This window comes from Trachypithecus francoisi, unplaced genomic scaffold (assembly GCF_009764315.1).
Source record: "Trachypithecus francoisi isolate TF-2019V2 unplaced genomic scaffold, Tfra_2.0 Lachesis_group3, whole genome shotgun sequence".
Classification (NCBI taxonomy): Eukaryota; Metazoa; Chordata; class Mammalia; order Primates; family Cercopithecidae; genus Trachypithecus; species Trachypithecus francoisi.
The window spans coordinates 32,382,273-32,389,155 of record NW_022681468.1 but is presented as its reverse complement, the minus strand read 5'-3'; the positions used below and the strand labels follow the sequence as shown (position 1 = coordinate 32,389,155).

The following is a 6,883-nucleotide window of genomic DNA, read 5'->3' as shown; positions in this document are numbered from 1 at the left end:
TGAATTTTTGTAAGAATATATTCACGTGTTACTTGTATATATATACTTTTAAATAGCCAAATTGTGCTCCTACCAATGTATCTATAAAATGATATAAATCTCCTTATCTTTATCAACACTGGGCATTATCTTTTAAATCTTTGCCATTGTAATAGGTGACAATGTTACCTCATTATGTGTATTTCTTTGATTCTCAGTAATCTTGCTTAGTTTTCATTTTTTTTGGAAACATTCATGGATTATATATTAGGAAACTTAAAAATGTTTATACCATTTGAATCAGTGAGTCTATGTCTATGAAGTTAAGCTAAGAAAATGATGGCTAGACTCATAAATTTATGTCAAAGATGGCCATCCAAGTATTATTAATAAGAGTAGGCACTGGTTAAAGTATGCTATAATCTAAATGATGCCATATTATGCAACCATTTTGAAAAACATTGTTTAAGTAAAGTTTATGTAACATTATTTTATAAAACTGGAGTGGGGGGTGTAAGAGAAAATTAGATATTAAAAATACAAAGAAAAATATGAGGCCAGGTGTGTTGGCCCATGCCTGTAATCCTAGCACTTTGGGAGGCTAAGGTGGGAGGATTGCTTGAGCTCAGGAGTTTGAGAGTAGCCCAGGCAACATGGTGAAACCCTGTCTCTCCGAAAAAAAATCAGCTGCATGTGGTGGTTTGTGCCTGTGGTCTCAGCTACTAGGGAGGCTGAGGTAGGAGGATCACTGAGACCAAGAAGCTGAGGCTGCAGTGAGCTCTGATTGTGCCACTGCACTCTAGGTGGGCAACAGAGTGAAAGCCTGCCTCAAAAAAAAAAAAAAAAATATATATAATATATATATATGTACACACACACATAAATTACAGAGAAAGAAATATATCAAAATGTTGTTTATGGGTGATAGAATCACAGATAATTTTTTCTCTATTTTTTATTTTTATTTTTCTGAGTTTTCTATATTTTTAATGGATATGTTTTCAGTTTTGTAATGAAAAAAGGCAATCTTGCCTTTGTGAATTAAAAATTTGCATGTATGGAGAAGGCTATGCATGTTGAAGGCAGGGGATATATGGAAAATCTCTGTCTGTACTTTCCATTCAATTTTGCTGTGAACCTAAAACCATTCTAAAAAATAAAGTCTAGGCCAGGCGCGGAGGCTCACGCCTGTAATCCCAGCACTTTGGGAGGCCAAAGGGAGCGGATTGTCTGAGGTCAGGAGTTTGAGACCAGTCTGGCCAACATGGTGAAACCCTGTCTCTACTAAAAATACAAAAAAATTAGCCTGGCATGGTGGCGGGTGCCTGTAATCCCAGCTACTTGGGAGGCTGAGGCAGGGGAATTGCTTGAACCAGCAGGGTGGATATTGCCATGAGCCAAGATCAAGCCACTGCACTCCAGCCTGGGGGACAGAGTGAGACTCCATCTCAAATAAATAAATAAATAAATAAATAAATAAATAAATAAAGTCTAGACAGATGTGGTGGTGCTTGCCTGTAGTTCAGCTACTCAGGAAGCTGAGGTGGGAGGACTGCTTGAGCCCAGGAGTTCAAAGTTGTAGTGTACTATGATCACGCCTGTGAATAGCCACTGCACTCCAGCCTGGACAACAAAGTGAGACCCTGTCTCTAAAAACATAAAATAAAATAAGTAAAGTCTATTTTTCTAAAAAAAACTGCACTTTTTTCTCATTGACTCTTTTCGAGATACATATTTCTGGGTACCAGAAATAAAAAACCCCACTGGAGAAGCAAATTTAGCTACAAACACAAACATAGAACACAGGGCTCATAAGATAAGTGTGAAGGTTCATAGGATTTTATAGCTGGAAAATGTAAAATGAGGGTGAGTTTGAATTTCAAGTATATAATGGACGACATAAAGCTAGATGTGGTAGCTCATGCCTGTAATCCTAGCACTTTGGGAGGCTAAGGTGGGAGGATTGCTTGAGCTCAGGAGTTTGAGAGTAGCCCAGGCAACATGGTGAAACCCTGTCTCTCCGAAAAAAAATCAGCTGCGTGTGGTGGTTTGTGCCTGTGGTCTCAGCTACTAGGGAGGCTGAGGTAGGAGGATCACTGAGACCAAGAAGCTGAGGCTGCAGTGAGCTCTGATTGTGCCACTGCACTCTAGGTGGGCAACAGAGTGAAAGCCTGCCTCAAAAAAAAAAAAAAAAAAAAAAAAAAAAAATATATATATATATATATATATATGTACACACACACATAAATTACAGAGAAAGAAATATATCAAAATGTTGTTTATGGGTGATAGAATCACAGATAATTTTTTCTCTATTTTTTATTTTTATTTTTCTGAGTTTTCTATATTTTTAATGGATATGTTTTCAGTTTTGTAATGAAAAAAGGCAATCTTGCCTTTGTGAATTAAAAATTTGCATGTATGGAGAAGGCTATGCATGTTGAAGGCAGGGGATATATGGAAAATCTCTGTCTGTACTTTCCATTCAATTTTGCTGTGAACCTAAAACCATTCTAAAAAATAAAGTCTAGGCCAGGCGCGGAGGCTCACGCCTGTAATCCCAGCACTTTGGGAGGCCAAAGGGAGCGGATTGTCTGAGGTCAGGAGTTTGAGACCAGTCTGGCCAACATGGTGAAACCCTGTCTCTACTAAAAATACAAAAAAATTAGCCTGGCATGGTGGCGGGTGCCTGTAATCCCAGCTACTTGGGAGGCTGAGGCAGGGGAATTGCTTGAACCAGCAGGGTGGATGTTGCCATGAGCCAAGATCAAGTCACTGCACTCCAGCCTGGGGGACAGAGTGAGACTCCATCTCAAATAAATAAATAAATAAATAAATAAAGTCTAGACAGATGTGGTGGTGCTTGCCTGTAGTTCAGCTACTCAGGAAGCTGAGGTGGGAGGACTGCTTGAGCCCAGGAGTTCAAAGTTGTAGTGTACTATGATCACGCCTGTGAATAGCCACTGCACTCCAGCCTGGACAACAAAGTGAGACCCTGTCTCTAAAAACATAAAATAAAATAAGTAAAGTCTATTTTTCTAAAAAAAACTGCACTTTTTTCTCATTGACTCTTTTCGAGATACATATTTCTGGGTACCAGAAATAAAAAACCCCACTGGAGAAGCAAATTTAGCTACAAACACAAACATAGAACACAGGGCTCATAAGATAGTGTGAAGGTTCATAGGATTTTATAGCTGGAAAATGTAAAATGAGGGTGAGTTTGAATTTCAAGTATATAATGGACGACATAAAGCTAGATGTGGTAGCTCATGCCTGTAATCCCAGCGCTTTGGGAGGCTAAGGCTCAAAGATCGCCTGAGCCCAGGAGTTTGAGACCAGCCTGGGCAACATATCATATCCCATCTCTGCAAAAAATAAAAAACATTAACAGGTGTGGTGGCACCTGTCTGTGGTTCCAGCTACTTGGGAGGCAGAGGTGGGAGGACCTCTTGAGCCTACGAGGTCGAGGCTGTAGTGAGCCATGATAGCACCACTGCACTCAGCCTGGGCGACAGAGCAAGACCCTGTCACAAACAAACAAACAAGAACCTACGAGAGAAATTGTGTGTTGTCTCCTTTCAGCTTTGTGTTAGAGCACCTGGACATGAGCTGAAAAGGAATAGCCAGTGTCTGTGGCATCATCACCTGCACAGATCACCTCCTACATGGCAGCCTTTCTCCCTGTGGATCTGTGCCCTTCCATGGAATATCCCTGGAGAGCTCCTGAAGCTCTGCCCGAGTGGGACAAAGGGGAAGGGCTGCCTATGGGGCCAGCTGAGGTGAGACTGGCAGCTCACAGGTCATGTCTCCCCTTCTGTAATGTGTACACATTTAGGGAACAGCAAACACCTTTGATGCACTTCAGCTGGGTCATGGGAGAACCAATCAATAAGGCAAGGTGGGCTATGGAGAGTCCTTAGGTAAAAGGTACCTCGTGAAGCCCAAGAGATGCTGACTCATTCTCATCACTGTCACTGAAGCTCAAATCAGATTTATACAAGAAGTTTTATTGTTATTTCCTTGATAAAATTCCTGCGTGGTTTTTGATGGGAAAATACGTTTTTCTTTGCAGGATTTTGTTCATTCATTTCCTAGATTCAGTTGGATTCCAACTGGACCAGGATGTGCTTAGTAGATGACCACCCAACATGATTGGAAAGGTATGGAGGAAAATGCCTTATCCTGAAACAACTGCTTTTACCTTCATCAACACTTATCATGGGATCTAAGGGCCCACTACTGGCATTTCATAATAATGATGACTTAATCACACCTATATATGAATACATTTTTGCCTTATCCACTGTACTCCTGAACAGCCTCCCATCCAAATACTTGCCAGACAGAGCTAACTTTAGCTACTGATGAAGACTTGTTTAGGGTAGCACATCTCAAAGTCACATACCGTTTGTATGCTTTACAAAGGCATTTTCACATACAGCCTTGTCCTGTTTCATTCTCTATGATGAGAGGCCCCCTGCACTGTCCCCACTCTGCTGCAGATCGGAGGCCACCCATCCATCTCTGGTCCAGCCCTAAGCAGCTTTGTTCACTGCACTGGCTGATGACACAAATGAGGAGGGGGGTCAGCCTGACAGGCCCAGGCCACACAGCCCTGTCCATCACAGACACAGACACAATGGAGTCAGAAGCCCTGGCGGTCTGCATCAATGACGGCTGTGCACTATGGAATGATCTACCAGGTATTAGACCTGGGGGGCAATTGTTACCTATTCTTTTTCTTTTGAGACAGAGTCTCGCTCTGTTGCCCAGGCTGGAGTGCAGTGGTGATCTCGACTCACTGCAACCTCCACCTCCTAGGTTCAAGCAATTCTCCTGCCTCAGCCTCTCGAGTAGCTGGGACTACAGGCACGTGCCACCACGCCCAGCTACTTTTTTGTATTTTTAGTAGAGGCGGGGTTTCACGATGTTAGCTAGGATGGTCTCGATCTCCTGACCTCATGATCTGCCTGCCTCGGCCTCCCAAAATGCTGGGATTACAGTCGTGATTACCGCATCCGGCCTGTTGTTAGCTCTTATGTGAGCTTACACAAATTAACTTTGCCTTTTTCCCTTCAGTTTCTCTGGCCGTAAAAGGGGGTTGATAACAGCCACTCTCCTAGGATTGTGGTGGGGAGGATCACATGTGATGGGCCCTGCATTCTCTGGTGCTGGAAATAGGCACTCCTTAAACTGGTTTCCTTTTCTCCTAGGGCGGGTTTAGGAGCCCCCAGAGCCATAGAACTCTAGAGCTGGAAAGGGCTTAGGAGCATCTGGTACAGTGGCTGGTCTCCAGATTTTTATATTTTTAGATTTCAACCATTAATTAAATGAAGAGGTCTTCTGGCCCTGGCCAAGGTGCCGGTCGCCTCCTGAGATTCTGTGCCTCCAAACCCTGAGAGTCCATATTTTTAAAAAAACAGAATGAAGGAATTAAGGCTTAAGGAACTAGAGAATTGCCTGCAATAAGTGGATAGATTCGAAAAGGCCAAGCTACTTCTAAAACAGTATCCCACCAAGCTTCACATTGCAGCATGTATGCTCTACGCAATCCATAACCCTTATGATGAAAATGAAGTTTTTGCAGATCTAGGCTGTAGTTGTGGAATGCTTAGCATTGGAACTGCAGTGTTAGGAGCAAGGTTGTGTGTTGGATTTGACAGAGATGAAGACGTATTGGAAATATTTAACAGGAATGTGGAAGAGTTTGAGTTAACTAATATTGACATGGTTCAATGTGATGTGTGCCTGTTACCTAACAGGATGTCAAGTCATTTGATACAGTAATTATGAATCCTCCTTGGACCAAAAATAATAAAGGGATAGATATGGCTTTTCTAAAGACTGCTTTGGAAATGGCAAGAACAGCAGTATATTCTTTATACAAATCCTCAGAGAACATGTTGAAAAGAAAGCTGCAGAATGGGAAATCAAGATAGATACGATTTCAGAGCTTCAGGATGACCTGCCAGCATCATACAAGTTTCTTTTTTTTTTTTTTTTTTTTTTTTTTTTTTTTTTTTGAGATGGAGTCTCACTCTATTGCCAGGCTGCAGTGCAGTGGCATGATCTTGGCTCACTGCAACCTCTGCCTCCCAGGTTCAAGTGATTCTTCTGACTCAGCCTCCCAAGTAGCTGGGATTACAAGCGCCCACTACCGCACCGGGCTAATTTTTGTATTTGTAGTAGGGACGGGGTTTCACTATCTTGGCAAGGCTGGTCTCGAACTCCTGACCTTGTAATCTACCCGCCTCGGCCTCCCAAAGTGCTGGGATTACAGGCATGAGCCACTGCGCCCAGCCCATACAAATTTCATAAAAATAAATCAGTGGACATTGGAGTGGACCTAAATCAGTTTTCATTTTAAAAGCCCCCCCAAAACAAAAGTAGTTTAAAACTTATTTAAAATGAATAAAACATTCGTTTACGAAAAATAAAAAATAAAACGAAGAGGAAAGATATTGGACCAGTTTGAGAGTTACTGACATTTTATTTTGCAGGTAAAGGCACCAAAAATTAGTATACAAAAGACTCTATCTACCATCACTTTTATTTCCTTTTTAAAATTTTTTTATCTCCCTTCACTGACACATGATTTTTAATTCTTAAAGAATCTTGGCTGGGCGGGGTGGCTCACGCCTGTTATCCCAGCACTTTGGGAGGCCGAGGCAGGCGGATCACCTGAGGTCAGGAGTTCGAGACCATCCTGGCCAACATGGTGAAACCCCGTCTCTACTAAAAATACAAACATTAGCTGGGCGTGGTGGCATGTGCCTGTAATCCCAGCTACTCAGGAGGCTGAGGCTGGGAGACTTGCTTGAACCCGGGAGGTTGAGGGTGCAGTGAGCTAAGACGTGCCATTGCACTCCAGCCTGGGCGACAGAGCAAGACTCCATCTCAA

At 42.4% G+C, this 6,883-nt stretch overlaps 1 pseudogene; it reads left to right on the top strand.

Moving 5' to 3' along the window:
• The first annotated feature begins 5,406 nt into the window (after positions 1 to 5,406).
• On the top strand, positions 5,407 to 6,580 carry LOC117069516 (annotated as a pseudogene).
• Positions 6,581 to 6,883: the final 303 nt, after the last annotated feature.